This window comes from Oryctolagus cuniculus, chromosome 2, assembly GCF_051225735.1.
Source record: "Oryctolagus cuniculus isolate XC-2025 breed Fujian yellow rabbit chromosome 2, ASM5122573v1, whole genome shotgun sequence".
Classification (NCBI taxonomy): Eukaryota; Metazoa; Chordata; class Mammalia; order Lagomorpha; family Leporidae; genus Oryctolagus; species Oryctolagus cuniculus.
The window spans coordinates 144,986,081-145,006,664 of record NC_142868.1 but is presented as its reverse complement, the minus strand read 5'-3'; the positions used below and the strand labels follow the sequence as shown (position 1 = coordinate 145,006,664).

The 20,584-nt window shown below is 39.1% G+C and overlaps 1 long non-coding RNA gene across 1 annotated transcript in view; it reads left to right on the top strand.

Moving 5' to 3' along the window:
* LOC103347670 (uncharacterized) overlaps nt 1-17,053 on the top strand; it is a 79,837-nt gene extending 62,784 nt beyond the window's left edge. The window contains exons 3-4 of the long non-coding RNA XR_016229848.1: nt 7,913-8,054; nt 16,967-17,053. This is a non-coding gene — a long non-coding RNA (uncharacterized LOC103347670). The remainder of the gene's footprint in view (nt 1-7,912; nt 8,055-16,966) is intronic.
* The last annotated feature ends 3,531 nt before the right edge of the window (nt 17,054-20,584 follow it).

The window sequence follows — 20,584 nt, the reverse complement described above, 5'->3', positions numbered from 1 at the left end:
CTGCTAGGCTAAATGCCTGCACCAATAAGACTTCTCTTCTCTTTCTTTCTCTCTCTCTCTCTCTCTCTCTCTCTCTCTCTCTCTCTTTCTCCCCCCCTCCCTCCTTCCCTCCCTCCCTCCCCGCTTCTCTTTCTTTCTTTATTTCTTTTTTTAGAAGTGTTAGGTTCACTGAAGAATTAAGAGGAAGGTACTAAGATCTGCCAAGTACTCTGCCTCCATTTTTGCACAGGAAATAGCCTCCCCAAACATCAACACTTCTACCTAAGTGGTTTGATTACATTTGATGACCCTACATTGACACATCAACATCTAAAGTCCATAGTTTATTTTAGGGTTCACTTTTGGTATTTTTCATTCCATGAGTTTTTCTTTTCTTTTTAAAGTTTTATTTACTTGAAAAGCAGAGTTAGAGAGAAAGAGGGAGAGAGTGGAAAGAGGGGGAGGGAGGGAGGATGGGAGAGAGACAGATCTTCCATTTGCTGGTTCACTCCCCAAGTGGTCACAATGGCCAGACTGAGTCAGATTGAAGCCAAGAGCCTGGAATTCCATCCAGGTCCCCAACGTGGGTGACAGAGGCCTAAGTATTTAGGTCATCTTCTGTTGTTTCTCAGGTGCGTTAATGGGAGCTGGATTGGAATTGGAGTAGTTGGGACTTGAACCAGTGTTCAAGCAGAATTCCAGCATCACAGGCAGTGGCTTAACCTGCTGTGCCACAAGGCCAGCCCCCATTCCATGAGTTTTGACAGATGTATGTGACATGCATCTCCGATTACGGTGAAATACAGAATAATTTCACGGACCTAAGAATCCTCTGTGCTCCACCTATTCATTTGTTTTTCCCGTATAACTCTGACACCCACTGATCTTGTTACTGTATTTATAATTTTGCCTTTTCCAGAATGTCAGATAGTTGGAATCAGATAGTATGTAGCCTTTTCAGATTGGCTTCTTTCACTTGGTAATAAGCATTTAAGGTTCCTTAATGTCTTTTCATGGCTTGATAGCTCATTTATTTTTAGCGCTGAATAATATTCCATTATCTGTATGTACCACAGTTTACCCATTCACCTACTGAAGGGCATCTTGATTGCTTCCAAGTTTTGTCATTTATGAATAAAGCTGTGATAAACATCCATGTGCAGGTTTTTGTGTGGACATAAGTTTTCAACTCCTTTGTGTAAACACCAAGGAGCTCAATTGCAGGATCATATGGTAAGGGTATGTTTAGTTTTGTAAGAAACTGCCAAATTGTCCTCCAAAGTAGCTGTACCATTTTGTATTCTCACATACAATGAATGAGAGTTCTTATTGCTCTACATCCTTGCCAGCATTTGGTGTTATCAGTGTTCTGGATTTTGGCCATTCTAGTAGGTGTGTAGTGGTATTTTATCGTTTTATTTGCATTTCCCTGATGACATATGATGTGGAGCATCTTTTCATATGCTTATTTGCCATCTGCTATGGTTTGGATATGGTTTGTCTCCCAAAGGTTCATGTGCTGGAAGCTTGGTCCTCAATGTAATGGTATTGAACGGTGGTGGAACTTTTAAGATGTGGGGCCTAATGGGAGGTGTTTTTAGTAATGGGGGCACCACCCTCAGAAGGGGTTAATGTCCATCTTCTGGGAGGGGTTAGACCTTAGATCTTGTGAGACCCTGAGAGCACGTTGTTAGAAAGTGAGGACACTGTGTGTTTGGCCTCTTTTGCACATGCATGCTTTCTCTTCTCCTCTCCATCATGTTATGATGCACCTAGGGGCCCTATTCAGACATGGTCACCAAGCTGTTTGGACGTTCACCACCAGAACAGACACCAGATTCCTGAGCCATATAAATATCTTTTCTTGATACATTACCCGGTGTCATGTATTTTTTTAGAGCAATGCAAAATGGGATAAGATACTGTCAGTATATCATCTTTGATGAGGGATCTGTTAAGGTCTTTGGCCACTTTTTAATTTGGTTGTTTTCTTAAATTTTTAAAGAATTCTTTGTGTATTTTAGACAGTGGTCCATTATGATATATGTCTTTTATAATTTTTTTCCTCCAGGTGTTTGGAGATGGCTTGTGTTTTCATCATGTTGACGTTGTCTTTGCAACATGGAAGAAATTTTAATGAAATCCATATGATCAGTTCTTTAATGCATCATGCCTTTGGTGCCATATCTAAAAAGTCATCACCAAAACCAAGGTCATTTTGATTTTCTGTTATCTTCTAGGAACTTCATAGTTTTGCATTTTATGCTTATGTCTGTGATCCATTTTAGGTAAATTTTTGTGAAGAATATAAAGTTTGGTTTTAGATTCATATTCTTGCAAGTGGATGACCAGTTTTTCCAATCCCATGTGTTGAAATGACTGTCTTTTCTCCATTGTATTGCTTTTGCACCTTTGCCAGAGATCAGTTGACTATCCTTAGTCTATTTCTGGGCTCTCTTGTTCCATTGATCTGTCTGTTCTTTCACCTGTGTTACAATGGCTTGATTATAGCTTAATTGTCAGTCCTCCAACTTAGTTCTCCTTCCATATTGTATTGGCTATTCTGTGTCTTTTACATCTCCACATAAACATTAGAATCAGTTTGTTGATATCTATACTATTTCATATGGGAATTTTGACTGAGATTGTGTTGAATCTATAGGTCAAGTTGAGAAGAGCTGATATTTTGAGAACATTGAGTTTTCCTGTCTGCTACTTTGAGATATCTTTTATATATTTAGTCAGAGCATTTTAGTTTTCCTCATATAGATCTTGTACACATTTTGTTAGGTTTATACTTGAGTATTTCATTTTGGGAATACTGATGTAAGTGGTATTATGTGTTTTTTAAAAAATTTAAAGCTTTATGTATGTATTAGTACTTATTTGAAAGGCAGAGTGAAGGTAGAGAGAGAGAGAGAGAGAGAGAGAAGATCCACCTTCATCTGTTGCTTTACTCCCCAAGTGCCTGCAACGTCCAGGGCTGAGCCAGGCCAACATGGGAGACAGGAACTCCATCTAGGACTCCCACATCAGGGTGGCAGGAACCCAAGTATGTGAGCCATTATCTAATGCTTCCCAGGTTTATTAGCAGGAAGCTGGATTAGGAGCAGAGGTGGGACATGATATCAGGCCCTCTGAAGTGGGATGCATGTGTCCCATGTGGCACTTTAACCTGCTGTGCCACAACACCCACCCCAAGTTTAAAAATTGTTTTCATTGATACTTAGTTATACATATACATTTATGGGGTCAAATGTTATATTTTGGTACATGTATATATTCTGTAATGATCACATTATAGTGATTAATGTATTTGTCACCTCAAATATTTATTGTTTCTTTGTGGTAAGAACATTAAAAATTATTTCCTAGCTATTTTGAAATAGATAATACATTATGGTTAATTAACTGTCATCACCCAAATGTGCAGTAGAATGCTAGAATTTATTCCTACTATGTATCTGTAACATTGTATACATTGATTAACATCTCCCCATTTTACCATTCCCACTCCTCTTCCTTCCCTTTGGTAATTAATGTTCTACTCTCACCTTTTTTAGAGTCCACATATGAGTAAGATCATGTAGTATTTTGTAATTCTGTGCCTGCCTTATTTCCTTATTGCATCTAACTTAATCGCCTCTAAGTAATTGTGACAAGATTCCAACCTTTGAATTACTGAATAGCCTACAATACACAAACACACACACACACACACACACACACACCTCTAACATTTTCATTATTCACTCATCTGTTGATGGACTTTTAGGTTGATTCCATATCTTGGCTCTTATGAGTGGTGCTACAGTAAACATAGGAGTGAAGATGTGTTTAACGGATTATTTCATTTCCTTTGGCTATATATCCAGGCAAGAGGTTGCTGCATTGTATGATAGCTTTATTAAATTTCTTAAGGATGTTAAACAATTTTGTGCCACAGTTTTGGCAACTTATGTGAAATGCACATATTTCTTCAAATACACAAATTTAGAAAACTGACACGGAAAGAAAATTTTTTCAACAGCTTCATATGTACTTAAAATATAAAATTTTTAAAAATTTCCCCTAGAGATAACTATAAAAATAAATAGTTTTCTGGTGAATTATAGTGAATTTTACAGAACAATAGTAGTGTATAATGTTTTCTCAGAAAACAAAGAAAGATAAATTGATTTCCAAGTCATTTTAAAAAAAATTCTCAGTCAAAAAAATTTTTTATATGAGAGGCAGAGTTACAGAGAGAGAGAGAGAGAGGTAGAGACAGAGGCCTTTCTTCCACTGGTTCATTCCCCAGTGGCTACAATGGCCAGAGCTGGGCTGAACTGAAGCCAGGAGCTTCCTCCATGTCTCCCACATAAGTACAGGAGCCCAAGCACTTGGGCCATCCTCTACTGCTTTCCCAGGCCATTAGCAGGCAGATGGATCAGAAGTGTAGCTGCTGGGACTTGAACCAGTGCCCATAGAGGATGCCAGTTACTGCAGGCTGGGGCTTTAATGTGCTGTGCCACAGTGCTGGCCCAATTATTGATGATGAGCATTATTTCATGTGCCTATTTGGGCATTTGTATATCTTCTTTGGATAAATGCCTCTTCAAATTCTTTGCCCATTTAAACAACTTTTAAATCTTGAGGGGTGTGTGTGTGTGTGTGTGTGTGTGAGTGTGTGTGTGTGAGAGAGAGAGGGAGGGAGAGAGGGAGGGGCAGGCATTCCCTAAATGGCCATCATGCCCTGGACTGAGCCAGGCTAAAGCTAGGAATGCAGTACTGGTCTGCCACATGGGTGGCAACAATCTAGTCACTTGAGTCATTGCTGCTGCCTCCCAGGGTCTGCATTTGTGGAGAGTTGGAGTCAGGAACTGGAGCCAGACATCAAACTCAAGAACTCTGATGTAGTATGCAATTATTGTAAATCCTAGGCTGAATAGGTTTTGAGTTTTGTTGTTGTTGGGTTCTAGAAATTCTTTATATATTCTAGATATTAAGCTATTTTTTTAAAAAAGATTATTTATTTATTTGAAAGTTAGAGTTACATGGGCTGGCGCTGTGGCTCAGTAGGCTAATCCTCTGCCTGAGGTGCCGACACCCCAGGTTCTAGTCTCGGTTGGGGTGCCAGATTCTGTCCCGGTTGCTCCTCTTCCAGTCCAGCTCTCTGCTGAGGCCCGGGAAGGCAGTGGAGGATGGCCCAAGTGCTTGGGCCCTGCACCTGCATGGGCGACCAGGAGGAAGCACTTGGCTTCAGATCGGTGCAGAGTACCAGCTGTAGCAGCCATTTAGGGGATGAACCAATGGAAGGAAGACCTTTCTCTCTGTCTCTCTCTCTCTCTCACTGTCTAACTCTGCCTGTCCAAAAAAAAAAAAAAAAAGTTAGGGAGAGAAGGGGAGGGAGGAAGGGAGGGAGGGGAGGAGAGAGAGAGAGAGAGAGAGAGAGAGAGAGTCAGTCTTCCATCCGCTGGTTCACTCCCATTTGGCCACAATAGCCGGAGCTGCACCGATCTGAAGCAAGGAGCCAGGAGCTTCTCCTGGGTCTCACACATCGGTGCAGGGGCCCAAGGATTTGGGCCATCTTCTACTGTTTTCCCAGGCTATAGCAGAGAGCTAGGTTGGAAGTTGATTAGCCGGGACTCAAACAAGTGCCCATATGGGATGCTGGCACTGCATACGGAGGCTTTACCTGCTACACCACAGCACCGGCCCCTAGATACTAAGATCTTCTAAGATGTGGTTGGAAAACATTTTATTCCACTTCATAGGTTGCTTTTTCATTCTTCTGATAATGTCATTTGACACATGAAGTTTTTAATTTTGATGGAGTCCAGTTTAGCTATTTTTATTTTTGTTGCTGAGCTTTGTGCTGTACTGGAGAAATTATTGCTAAATAAAATGTAATAAAGCTTTCCCCATTAATTTCCAAGAGTTTATAGCTTTAAGATTTATTTTTATTTATTTGAAAGACAGATTTACATAGAGAAGCAGAGTCACAGGGAGAGAGAGAGGGAGAGAGGTATTCTACCTGCTCCCTCATGCCCCAAATGGCTGCGATGGCCAAAGCTGAGCTGATCCGATCTGAAGCCAGGAACCAGGAACTTCTTATGGGTCTCCCACGTGGGTGCAGAGGCCCAAGGATTTGGGCCATCCTCCATTGTTTTCCCAGGTCATAGCAGAGAGCTGGATGGGAAGTGGAGCAGCTGGGACTTAAACCAGTGCCCATATGGGATGCTGGCACTGCAGGCGGTGGCTTTACCTGCCATGTCATTATAAACTTTAGAGTTTATAGTTCTAGGTCTTACATTTGGGTCTTTGACCCATTCGGAGTCAAATTTTAATTAAAATATTTTAAAAAGATTATTAGTTCTGCATACATTCCTATGGACTTACTTTTATAGGTACAGTTTAAAAACTTGTCATGAGACTCCAAATCTCATTAAGCTGGATGGTAAAAATGCCATCTTAAGTGTTAAAGTGATCATATTAAGTGCTAAAGTGAACATATAGATAGGATTAAGTGTTAAAGTGATCATGTAAATATGATAAAGTATCTGGTAATAACAATAGATAGAAGTAAAAAGAAGGGAATGCTCCAACATGGGTAGCAGTCCACACAGCAGACTCATAGAATGACAATCACTTTAAGTAACATTCTGATCTCAGAATCAGCCCTTAAGGCTACCTGGTCTGACTGAAAAGCCTGTGAGAGCATTTCAGGCATGGAAAGCCAAGACACTGTGGCAAAAAAAAATGTTCTACAGGAAGGATTTCTGTGAATGAGACTCCCGCAGAAAGAAGTGGCCATCAAAGAAGGATGTACTGGGGCCATTTGGGGAGTGAACCAGCAGTTGGAAGACCTTTCTCTCTGTCTCTCCCTCTCACTGTCTATTACTCTAACTCTCTAATAAAAAAAAAAAAAACTTTTTTTTTTAAAAGAAGGATGTACTTTTCTCTAAAGGGAGGAGAGAACTTCCACTTTGCTTATGGCCTTGTCTAGATACTGACAGAGTTTGTGGATTCAAAAGGCTTCCATAGTCTAGGCAGCTCATGTCAAGAGCCTTGGGTGGTCACTGACATTATACATAAGAGTGTTAATTGTTAAATTAACAATTGGAGTTACTGTGCACTAATTCCCCATGCAGACAAGACCTCTGTCCTCAATGAATTTTATTTTTTTTTCAGATTTACATTACACATTTTTATTTTTACACATATATGTATAAAAGATTTGTGTATTTATTTTGAAAGGCATAGTGTCCAAGAGGGAGGGAGGGAAGGAGGGAGAGAGATAGAGAAATCTTTCATTCTCCAGTTTATTCTCCAAATGACTGTGACAGCCAGAGCTGAGCCAAGCTGAGACCAGGATCCAGGTACTTCATCCAGGTCTCACAATGGGTGGCAGGGACCCAAGTACTTTGTCCATGATCCATTGCCTTCTCAGGCACATTAGCAGAGAGTTGCACTCAATTAGTTTTATTATGAGAGTTAACTGTAAAACTAGTTCTCAGTTTGTGTGTGTGTGTGCGTGTGCGTGCACACACACAAATTGTTGAAATCTTTACTTAGTATAGACTTGGTCTTCTGTGTACAAAGTTAATTAAAGTGAATCTTAATGGAGAATGTGGAGAGGGTGGAGGAGGGGTGGGAGTGTGGGTGGCAGGGTGGGTATGGTGGGAAGAATAACTATATTTCTAAAGTTGTACTTATGAAATTTGTATTCCTTAAAAATAAATTAATTTTAAAAAAGATTATATGAAAGGCATAGTTAGAGAAAGGCAGAAGCAGAGAAAGAGAGAGGTCTTCCATCCACTGGTTCATTTCCCAAATGGCTGCAACAGCTGGAGCTGAGCCTATCTGAAGCCAGGAGCCAGGAGCTTCTTCTGGGTCTCCCACTTGGGTGCAGGGACCCAAGGACTTAGACCATCTTCTACTGCTTTTCCAGGCCACAGCAGAGAGAACTGGATCAGAAATGGAGCATCAGGAACTCGAACCAGCACCCATATGGGATGCTGGCACTGCACTCAGTGGTTTTACCCGTTACAACATCGGCCCCCTCAGGAGTCAACTTTTATGTGTGTTCCAAGGTAGGGGTCAGACTTAATGCTTTTACATGTGGTTATCAGTTTCCCAGCACCATTTGTTGAAATGACTGTCCTTTGCCTATGAAGTAGTCTTGGCAACATTGTTGAAAATCACTTGATCATATATGAAGATTTATTTCTAGGCTTTCTGTTCTACTGGTTTAGACTCATGCTTGTATATACACAGATATTTTTAAGAATGTTATTAGTATAGTTCTAGAAAAAAACCTTATTTGTAAATTTGATACTTACAATATTTGCTAATTTATGGAGGCAAAGCTCCATCACCATTCATTTAGGGTTCCAGCTGAGCCCTAGAATTAATTGCATGAGTAGATTAACAAGAGAAAAGCATACTAATTAATTTCATTCAAGTTTTCTGTGGCATGGAAGCCCTCATAGAAAATGAGAACCTGAAAAAGAAGTTAGTCAGTTATTTATATACTGAATTGGACAAAGGATAATGAATTTGAAAAATGCAGTAAAACAAAAGAGCTTAGACTAGGGTAGTTAGTGGGGTAGAGAAGTAGGCAGGAAAATAAGGGTTAGTATAACTAGATTTGTACAGAATTCTTTGGGCCTCATCTTTCTGTCCTTGATGATAATGTTGCATCTTTTAGAAAGAAATTTCAGCTCTTGATTTTAAGAAACATCACAAAAGTCATAGTTTTTTTTTTGTACTGCTGTTTTTTCAAGTGCCTTAACTTAAATAATCAATTTACTGGAGCAGTATAGTTTTGAATCTTTGACTAGCGGCTAGGTACTTGATAAGAAAAAAGTATAACATCATATTTTTTGTTTATTTGACTTTTAATGAGCCAAAACCATTTAGGTATTGGCACAATTTAATTTAGTGATGAGGTACACTATCATAGCTAATGTCTGTTGTTGAGGAAATTGTTCCAGATAAAAGAATTTTGGAAAACAACTGAAAAAAAATCTGTTCCTGAAGGAGAGACTGTAAACCTGTCAGTTCTAGGGAAGCTGCTACTTAACTCTTTCTGCCTGTACCACTCTTCTCACTTTAGAGCTATGGTAGCCCATTAATAATCCTTTCAGGCTCTAGCAGGTAGAGATGCCAGGTTACTGTGTTTAATAAACATCTTCAAGTTCATAGAATTTGGAAAATATGGCATTATAAGTCATGGACTTTGTCAAAGTTCTCAAAATTGGTTTTCTGTATACTGGAGTTACTTTTTTTTAAAAAAAGATTTATTTTTTTTATTTGAAAGTTGAAATTACCCAGAGAGGCAGAGGGAGGGATGGAGAGAAAGAGAGAAAAGGGGAAAGAGAAAGAAAATCTTCCATCCTCTGGTTCATTCCCCAACTGGCTGCAATGGCCAGAGCTGCACTGATCTGTTGCCAGGAGCCAAGAGCTTCTTCCAGGTCTCCCACGAGGGTGCAGGGGCCCAAGGACTTGGGTCATCTTCTACTGCTTTCCCAGGCCATAGCAGAGAGCTGGATGGAAAGTGGAGCAGCCAGGACATGAACTAGTGCCCATATCGGATGCCAGTACTACAGGTTGCGGCTTTACCTGCCACGCCACAGTGCTGGCACCTGGAGTTACTTTTTTTAAAAAGGTACATTCAGGTCAGGGCCTTAACCTGCTAAGCCAAGTGCCAGACCCCCATATGGACGCTGGTTCTAGTCCCAGCTGCTCCTCTTCCAATCCAGCTCTCTGCTGTGGCCTGGGAAAGCAGTAGGGATGGCCCATGTCCTTGGGCCCCTGCATCCTTATGGGAGATCCAGAAGAAGCTCCTGGCTTCGAATTGGCACAGCTCTGGCCATTGCGGCCATCTGAGGAGTGAACCAGCAAATGGAAGACCTTTCTCTCCCTCTCTCTGTAACTCTTTCAAATAAATAAATAAATCTTTTTTAAAAGAGGCATGTTAAGTTGTAAAAACAAACAATTTAAGAACAAAGTCTTATTTAGCTTTCACTTAAATAATTGGTAAACATTGTGTGTGTGTGTATATATATATACATATACACAAATTATATGTATGTGTGTGTATATGTATATACACATCATATATATGTGTGTGTGTATATATTTAAGTAGGCTTTTAATTCTGCTTTCCATGAAATAAAGGAATTGTTTATTTCATTTTTATTTGAAAGACAGAAAGAGAGACAAAGAGACAGAGAGCTTCCATCTGCTGATTTACTCTCCAAATATCTGAAGCAGCCAGGGCTAGACCATAGTCAAGCTAGGAGCTAGGCCTCCCACATGGGTGGCAGGGACCCAGCCACTTGAGCCATCACCTGCTGCCTCTCAGGGTGCATATTAATAGGAAGGTGGAGAGTGGAGGCAGGACTCAAACCCAGGTCTGAGTCCTCCAGTATGGCATAGGAGCATCCCAAGTGGCATCATAACCATTATGCTAAACACCTACCCTTTCATTATTAATTTAATCATCATTATAGAGAATATAATATATTCATATTTTGAAAAAATTTTTTTAGCAATTATTTGACAGTGAGCAAGAGAGAGAGGCAGGCAGAGAGAACTCCCATTCACTGATTCACTCCCCAGATGCTTGCAACAGCCAGGGATAGGCCATCCTGAACCCTGGAGCCAGCAACTTGATCTTTCTCCCCCATGTGGGTGACAGGGATTTGACTACTTGAATGATTACCTGCTGCCTTCTAGAGTGTACATTTGCAGGAAGATGGAATCAGGAGCGGGCTGGGACTCAAACCCAGGCACTCCATTTTGGGATGTGAATGTTCCAGTGGCATCTTAACTGCTAGACCAGATGCTGATTCCCAGAAAAAGATTGGTTAAGTTTTAATTATTTATTTGATAAAGAAGTATGGTAATGGTAAAATGAAAATTTGCTGTTAACATTCTTTTTAGGATGGCTCACATATTAGGAATTACTGAAACTCTTTTAGAACAGTAGCAGATTGAAAACTCTAATTTCTGTTGTATAGATCAATAGGAAATAGAAAAATCTGAAGTATAGAAGTCTCCTTTCTAATTAACTCTTAATAAGAATTATAGTACTTATATACAGTATTTCAAAAAGATGTTGATTATAATAGATGCTTATAAATGTAAAATGTCTAATGAATGGTTGTGCTACTGTGCTACTGTGAAGGGTCTGCTACTTTATGCCCAAGTGAATGGATTTCTGAAGTACAGTTTTTTTTTTAAAGAGTTATTTATTTGAAAGGCAGAGTTACAGAGAGGCAGAGGAAGAGAGAGAGAACAATAGGTCTTCCATCCACTGGTTCACTCCCCAAATGGCTGCAATGGCTGGAGTTGTGGTGATCCAAAGCCAGGAGCCAGCTCTCTCACACAAGTGCAGAGAAGCAAGCATTTGGGCCATCTTCTGCTTTCCCAGGCCATGGCAGAGAGCTGGATTGGAAGTGATGCAGTTGGGACTCGAACCAGAGCCCATATGGGATGCTGGCACTACTGGTAGCGGCTTTACCGGCTATGCCACAGCGCCGGCCCCTTGATGTACAGTTTTTATGAATGACCTTAGTAGACCTGAGAGGCCAGGGTCAGAGAGAAAAACAGTTTATTATTTACAGCAATTGTAGCATTTTTCCCCCTGTGTTGATTCCTGGAGCTCTGTTTTCATAGGAGAATGTGAAAAGGGACAGATGAGAACTAGCACATTTGATGAACTTTTTAAAGGAGAGAAGCCCTGAGCTAAGAAACTCAAGTCTTATGATGGGAGGTCGGTGTGCCTGACTTTTGCTCCAAAGGACATAGTTTCTCTGTATTCCAAGGGCAGTCAGTGTCTCATAGCAGTAATTCAAGAGACCTGTGGAACAACTGTCTACTAACAAAAGGACTGGGATGAAATTTTTGCTTAATAAATATTTGTAAGGTCAACAAGATCAGAAGAGGAAATTTAAAAAAATACTTGGGGAAAAATTTACATATTGGACTTTTGAAGCACCTGGGGGAAAAATTTAAACATTTTAGAAGTACCTAATAATATACAATTCAGGACATTTTCAAAATTTGTACATTATTGAAATAGGCAGGCTGACTACTTTGCCATAGGATCAGTTTGCTGTTATGATGCATGTTTTTGAAACTAGTAGAACTTTATTTTGAAAACACTCTGAATTTAAAACTTTTAACTAATTCATATCATCATTTATTAAATCCACACAGGGAGATTTTAATATGTATCAGGTGATGAAAGAGGCAGGCTTCTTTTTGAGGTAAAAATATTTCTTCTTTTTTTTTTAAATGTTTCTTCTTTACACAAAACCAAAGTGAACCATTCTGAAAGAACCACCGTCTCTAATTTCCTGCAGTAAATAAATAAAAATAATTAAATAATATCTAAGCAGAGTAAAAATAGTTGACTTAAGTTTTATATCTTTACTATTTTTAAGTATTTAAAACAATGAAAATAAAATAGCTCAAAATTCACTGTACATGTTAACTAGAGAACTAGGTTCACCTTTATTATAAAGAAGTTTGATACAGTATTCATAAAAATACATTGAAGAATAATATATGAAACACAAAAAGGCAAAGAACGAAGGACAGGATATTAATTGAAATTTGCAAGCATCTGAAGGCTTCCACATTGAAAAATTTCAAGTTGTGGGTCGTTGTAATTTTTAGATGTTTGACTTTACAATCCTATGTGTTTATAAAATGGTCTCTAAAGCATAGGTGTCTTCATTTTGTTGTTATATTGAGTGTTTGATTGTGGATCTTGGGATAATAATTCACAAAACAGAAGATTAGCTTTTTAAGATAATGGTTTTTATAAGCCTTTTATAAAATTTTATATAGCAGCAGAGAAATATTAACAAGAGCCTATATTTCCCACTTGTTATTCTTTACATCTTTCACACATTCCTTCACAACCCCATGAAGTCCAAAAACTAAAATCGGAGATTTTGCAATAAGAGGGTGTTTGAAAGTAAAACTTCAGGTGAATGATAGTGTTTGAAAAATAATATAGTGGAGATACTTTAAAAATTGAAGAGAACTACTTAGAATTGAAATGGTAAAGCTGAAAGGTGAAGCAAATAAGGATGACAGCACACTACCATGTCATAATTGGAGAAAAATTTTTAGAAGTATCAGTGTAATTTTAAAAAAAACACTTATTTTAAAATTATTCCTTAAATTAAGCCTTAAAGGTTATTAAGGGAAAATTTTCAGAATGTATGCATTTGGGTTATTTTAAGTAGTTGTATCTCAAAATTATTACAAGGCTGGAAACATATGTATGTATGTGCCTGTGGATCCTGATGTATACACACTCACATCCCTCAACCTGGAAAAACAGGTACAAGAAGAATGAGTAATTTAGTACTGCCTGGGGCTTAAGTGTGTGTGCTGGAAAGTTCAGGGGTATTAGGGCAGGTTTTAGTTTAAAAATAAAATATCATAAGCACTGTCATTTTAAAAACATAAGTTCCTACTCTTGGCTTGTAAACCACCATATCAAAGTCTAGTTTCTACATCACTAGAACAGTCACTCAGAAATGTGGAGTTAGGTTTTCTACCTGGCAGGGTTCCTAGGTAAATTATTTTCCTACTTGCTGGTTATACTTGTTACTGGAAGACCAGACTGCATTCCTAAGAGATATCCTGTAGTCCAGTCATTTTCTTGATATTCTGTAGCATCTTTTATCCAGATATTAATGCTGCTTTTACTTTAAGAATTATACTTTGAAAAGCAGGAATCATAAGGCTGGACATTTGGCCTTGTGATTGAGACATCAATTAAGATGCCCATGTCCCATGCTAGAGTATCTGGATTTAATATCTGGGTCTGGCTCCTGACTCCAGCTGCCTGCTATGGGGTCCCCGGGAGGCAGCAGTGGTGACTCAAGTAATTGACTCTCTACCACCCATGTGGAAGACCTGAATTGGGTTCCCATCCCATAGTGTCAATCTGGGAAGCCCAGGCCTTTATGGGCATTTGAGGAGTAAACAGCAAATTGGAGCTAGCTCTCTGTCACTGTTTCTGACTCTCAAATAATAAAATAATAAGTTTAGAAAGAAACCAATTAACTTCCCAAGAATCTCTCAGGATTAAAAGCAACAACAACAGAACTGTAAAAGATTTCTTTTTGAAATCTATCCTGTTATTAAGATTTACTTCATGGCATTTCTAAGCCTTCAATCTTTTCTTATACTGATTTTACCTTATTTTGCAGATTATTGAAATTATATATTTTATAATCAGTTCTTTAATAATTTAAAAATGTATTGATTAGAGAGAGAGAGAGAGAGAGAGAGAGAGAATGTCTTCCTTTCATTGGTTAACTCCTTAAATGATCACAAAGACCAGGGCTGGGTTGGGCTGAAGACAGGAGCCTGGAGGTCCACCCAGTCTTCCGTGTCGGTGGCAGGGGCCCAGGTACTTGAGCCATCTTTCACTGCTTTTCCCAGATTTTTTTTTTTAATGGATTTTATTCTATCAAACACTACAGCTTTATTTAACATTCTTTTTTAGGATAAATTTGTTTCTAATTTCCTTTCTTTTTTTTCCTTCTTTCCTTTCTTTCTTCCGATAAATAACCCTATGATGAAGATTCTTAGGCATGAAGTTTTTTTTTTCTCTATTTAGGATTATTTCCCTTCCATCCACCCCCAGGATTTATTTATTTATTTATTTGAAAGAGTTAGAGAGAGAGAGAAAGATTGACTCACTCTTGTATCTGCTTGTTCATTCCCCAAACGGCAGCAACAGTTGGGCTGGGCCAGGCCAGGCTAAAGCCAGGAGCCAAGAACTCCATCTGGGTCTCCCACGTGGGTGGCAGGCCCACAGGCACATTAGTGGGAAGCTGGATTGGAAGTGGAGCAGCTAGGCTCAAACAAGCACTCATATGGGATGCCAGCATCCCAGATAGCAGTTTAACCCCCTGTACTACAATGATAGCTTTGTATTTCCTTGTTGTAAAACTATAGAAACCGGGATAGTTTTGTGGCATAGTGGGTAAAGCTACTACCTGTGACACCGGCATCCTAAATGGGCACTGGTTCAGATCTCTAATGCTCTACTTCTGATCCAGCTCCCTGCTAATGTGCCTGGGAATGCAGCAGAAGATGGTCCAAGTCCTTGGGCCCCTGCCACCCACATGGGAGACCTGGAGGGAGCTCCTGACTCCTGGCTTTGGGCCTGGCCCCATCTCTGGCTGTTGCAGACATTTGAGGAGTGAACCAGCAGATAGAAGATTGATCAAGCAATCTGTCAGTCTCTTTCTCTCTCTCTCCCCCCATCTCCATCTCTTTCTGTAACTCTGCTTTCCAAATAAATAAAATACTTATAAAAACTATAGAATTATAAGACCGAGGCTTATTAAATTTTAGTCCCTGAATATCCACTGTAGAATTGGTAGTTTTGTTTCTTTCTTAGTTTGAGAGGAAGTAGTTTTCTTTGGTAATTGGAAATTGTGCTTCCAGTTGAGCCTGATCTTCATTTTATTACATGCTAAAACTGTGCTCACTCTGACTGAATGAAGCTGCATGTTAATTCCTGTAGTAATTTACAGCAACAAAGGGGTTTTCCCCAGTCTCTCATTTGACTTCTACTTATGGTTAAGTGCATACTCTGAGCAACACCCTATTCTGTTACCTAATGTAGAGTTGAAACCAGGTCATTTTCTTTTAAATGTACACAGGTTTTTGTAAGTAAATTCAGCAGACAAGTTAAGGTTTGTTTAGACACAAACTGGATTTTGACCTGTTGCTCACTTAATACAGATACTTTTCAATATAGTAAGTGGTTGTTACACTTTTTAAAAAAATTTTTTTTCAGAGGTAGAGTTTTACAGAGGGAGAGGGAAAAGGGCAGAGACAGAGACAGAGACAGAGTCAGAAAGGTCTTCCATCTGCTGGTTCACTCCTCAAATGGCTGCAATGGCCAGAGCTGAGCTAATTCAAAGCCAGTAGCCAGGAGCTTCTTCTGGGTCTCCCACATGGATGCAGGGGCCCCAGCACTTGGGCCATCTTCCAGTGCTTTCCCAAGCCATTAGAAGAGAGCTGGATCAGAAGAAGAGCAGCTGAGACACGAACCAGTGCCCATATGGGATGCCAGTGCTGTAGGTAGAGGCTTAGCCTACTATACCACAGTGCTGGCCTCTGTTTCACTTTTTTAAATTTTTTTTTTAAATTTTGACAGGTAGAATTATAGATAGAGAGAGACAGAGAGAAAGGTCTTCCTTCCGTTGATTCACTCCCCAAATGGCCGCTATGGCTGGCGCTGCGCTGATCCGAAGCTAGGAGCCAGGTGCTTCTTCCTGGTCTCCCATGTGGGTGCAGGGCCCAAGCACTTGGTCCATCCTCCCCTGCCTCCTGGTCCACAGCAGAGAGCTGGACTGGAAGAGGAGCAACCGGGATTAGAACCCGGCACCCTTATGGGATGCCGGTGCCGCAGGCGGAGGATTAGGCAAATGAGCCACAGCACCAACCCCCCTGTTTCACTTTTTTATGTTAGGTTTCCACTGTGTTACTAATGGTCTCTCATGAAGTTTCTGATGTAACAATACATAAATTCCAGACGTATAATATTTTAAAGAAACAAGAAGCCTTAAAAGTTCCTACTCTGAAATACTTTGAAGATGATCAAACTGAGGCTTACATGGGTTGTTTTGCAGAACAGGGATTAGAAGTTAGTTCTTATTTATCTGTGGAGCACTTTTTCCACTCCAGTTTTTTTTAATGTACTAATAAATAATGTGTTCTAGAACCTGCTTTATGATTAACTCCTACAACTTTATGATTAACTGCTCTTTCCTCTGATTTCTAAGACCTTTGCTTATGGGTAAGCCAATTGCCTGCCCTATTTCCTGATCAAGATTACTAGCTATTTAAGTTTTATTACTGAAAATTGATTCTGCTTCTTATATATGTGCAATCATATAGAGATGTCTTTTTAGTAAACTTCAAGGAATTTTGTACTTGATGTTTTTTCTAGAAAATGCAGTCTCAAAAGGACAGTCTGATACTTCCCAGAGGTTGGCCTGAGACATCTGGTACTTAGGAGAGACTGGTTAATAACAGGTAATCTATATATCTAACTTTGTAACTTCTGGGTTAATTAAACCACCAGCAAGGAATGTAGAGAGAACATACAACCTTTCCATAGAAATGCCTTCACTGAATTATGATTTAATATAATTCCTTGAATTTATACAAAAGAACTATAAGAAAAATCCATAGGAATAGGATTTCTGTCTTTTTCAAAACTTTACTAAGAACACATTTAGTTGTTTTTCAGTTTGTAACACAAGTATTCTTAAGTGTTAGTATAGTGCTAGAAAAATGTTTGTATTGAGACAGACGTACTGTTGCATATTTAAAAACATTCAGAGCACTGTTTTGGAGTTTACAGAATGCTTTCATACTACCTAATTTGATTTAATTCATGTGATAGTGTTAAATAGAATTATAATTTTACAGATGAAGAAACAGGCATGGGGTATGAAGCAGTGAGGATAAATCCTGCATTTCTTTCTTTATACCATGATGCTTCCCAAAGGAAAATCTGTTTTCCTTTTTTTGCATTGTCATCCCAAATTCAAAGCAAAACTCAATTTTAATTTGTAAGAAAATTTGTATATTTAATAATATTTTATGCTACAACTTTTAATGATTTTTTTTCTTCATGTACAATTTGTTTAGGTATTATATATAAAATACTTCTGTGAAGTAGAATATTTTTTAAAATATCTTAACTATTTCAGGAAGTAGATCATAAATACTGAGAAACTTGTTCATGTCTGTAAGGAATGATCACTATATTATGGCTACCTTGACTGTTTTGTTTTTTACCTAATGGTTATATAACTCTCCTTTTTAGGGAGTATGTTGATGAATTTTAAAATATTAAAAAAAATCATCCTGGGCCAGCCTTGTGGTGCAAAGGGTTAGTCTGCTACATGCAAAGCTTGCATCCCATATAGGCACTGGCTATTCCACTTTCAATTCTGCTAATGTGCCTGGGAAACCAGTAGATAATGGCCCAAGTGCTTGTACTCATGTCACCCATGCGGAAGATCCTGCTGGAGTTCTTCGCTCTTGGCTTTGGCATGGCTCAGCCACAAATGTCACAGCAATTTGGGGATGGAGGATTCTGTCTCTCTCTTTCACTCTTTCTCTCTCTTTCTCTGGGGGTGTGTGTGTCTGTATATTTCCCTCTATCTGAGTCTGCCTTTCAAATAAATACATAAATCTAAAAAAAAATTTTTGAGAAAGTAAGTATGAGTAGTTTCTCACTACATCTTAACAAATACTTTGAAGCTTTTGTCATCCATCAGGTAAATTATTAAACTTAAAATAGAAATATTAACAGAAAATTTGTTGCTTTGTTTGTAATTTTAAGAAATTATACACCTTTGGGGCCAGTGCTATGGGGTAATGGGTAAAGCCACCACCTGCAGTGCTGGCATCACATATGGGTGCCAGTTCAAGACCTGGCTGCTCTATTTCTGATTCAGCTTTTTAGTTTTTGATTTAAATCCTGTTTTATCTGATATCAGGATAGCTGTGTCTGCATGCTTTTTTGTTTCCATTTGCCTGGTATATATTTTTCCAACCCTTCACTTACAGTCTGTATGCATCTTTATTAGTGAAATGACTTTCTTATTGGCAGCATATAGTGGGGTCGTGTTTTGTTTTGTTTTGTTTTGTTTTGTTTTGTTTTGTTTTTTTTTTTTTAATCTCTTCAGCAAACCTTAGTCTTTTGGTTGGTGAATTTAACCCATTTACATTCAAGATTAGTATTGATAGGTAAGAACTAAGACCTGTCATTTTTTTGATTAGATAATGATTCTTCCTGCTCTGTTAGTTAATTTGGTGGTGTCATGTGTTTTCATGTTGTTTACTTTTCACGCAGGATGCCTTTCAGAATTTCTTGTAAGGCTGGTATGGAGGTGGTGAATTCTCCTAGTTTTTGCTTCTCTTCTCCTTCATTTAAAAAGATAACTTCACTGGATATAATATTCTTGGTTGGAAGTTTTTTTCTTGTAAGACCTTGAATATATCATCCCACTCTCTTTTGGCCTGTACAGTTGCCGCTGAGAAGTCTGATGTTAATCTAGTTGGTTATCCTTTATATGTAACTTGACACTTTTCTATTGTTGTCTTTAGAATTCTCTCCTTATCTTTAACTTTCAACAATTTGATGACAGTACTTCTTGGGAAAGACCTTTTTTGGTTGAGTCTGCTTGCAGTTTTTGAGCTTCCTTCATCTGGATGTCCATGTCTCTTTGAAAACCTGGTAAATTTTCAACTATTATTTCATTTTGCAGGTTCTTAATACCTTTTTCTTTTTCTTCTACTTCAGGAATACCTATAAAATGAATATTTGGTCATTTAATGGTATCCTGTATTTCATATTGACTTTCTTGATTCTTTCAAATTCTTTTCTTTTGATTTTTGTCGTTGTTGTTGTTGTTGTTGTTGTTGTTGTTGTTTTGACAGGCAGAGTGGACAGTGAGAGAGACAGAGAGAAAGGTCTTTCTTTGCCGTTGGTTCACCCTCCAATGGCCGCCGTGGCTGGCGCACCGTGCTGATCCAAAGGCAGGAGCCAGGTGCTTCTCCTGGTCTCCCATGGGGTGCAGGGCCCAAGCACTTGGGCCATCCTCCACTGCACACTCCCTGGCCACAGCAGAGAGCTGGCCTGGAAGAGGGGCAACTGGGACAGAATCCGGTGCCCCGAACGGGACTAGAGCCTGGTGTGCCAGCGCCGCAAGGCAGAGGATTAGCCTACTGAGCCATGGCGCTGGCCTTGATTTTTGTCTAATTGGGTTATTTCAAATTCTTGTCCTTGAGGACAGAAATTCTTTACTCCACTGGTGTATTCTGCTGTTAAAACTCTCAATCATGTTTTTTTGTTGTTGTTGTTGACTGAATATTTCATCTCCAAAATTTCTAGTTAGCTCTTATTTTTATTTAAATATTTGTTTATTTTTTGAAAGGCACAGTTACAGAGAGGCAGAAGTGGGGGGAGGGCAGAGTCTTCCATCTGCTGGTTTACTCTCCAAATGGCTGCAACGTCCAGAGCTGGGTGGATCCGAAGCCCAGAGCCTGCATCTTCTTCCAGGTCTCCCATGTGGCTGCAGGGGCCCAAGTCATTGGGCCATCCTCTGCTGCTTTCCTAGGCACATTAGCAGGGAGCTGAATTGGAAGTGGAGCATCTGGGACTTTAACTGGTACCCATATGGGATACTGGCACAGCAGGTAGTGGCTATACCCACTACACTACTGTGCTGACCCTTAATTGCCTCTTCTTAATGAGTTCTATCTCCTTAGTAGTATTTTCATTCATATCACTCACTGATTTCCTCATTTCTTTAATCCATCTGTGTTCTCCTGCATCGTGTTGATTTTCCTTACAATTATTACTTTGAATTCTGTATCTGCTACTTCATAGATTTCATTCAGTTCAGGATCTAATTCTAGAGAACTATGGTGTTTTTTTTGGAGGAGTCATGATACTTTGCTTCTTCATGTCTCCAGTGTCTCTAGGTTGACAACTGTCCATCTGGTGTATTCAACCCTTCTTTTTTATGGAGTAGATTTTATTGTAAAA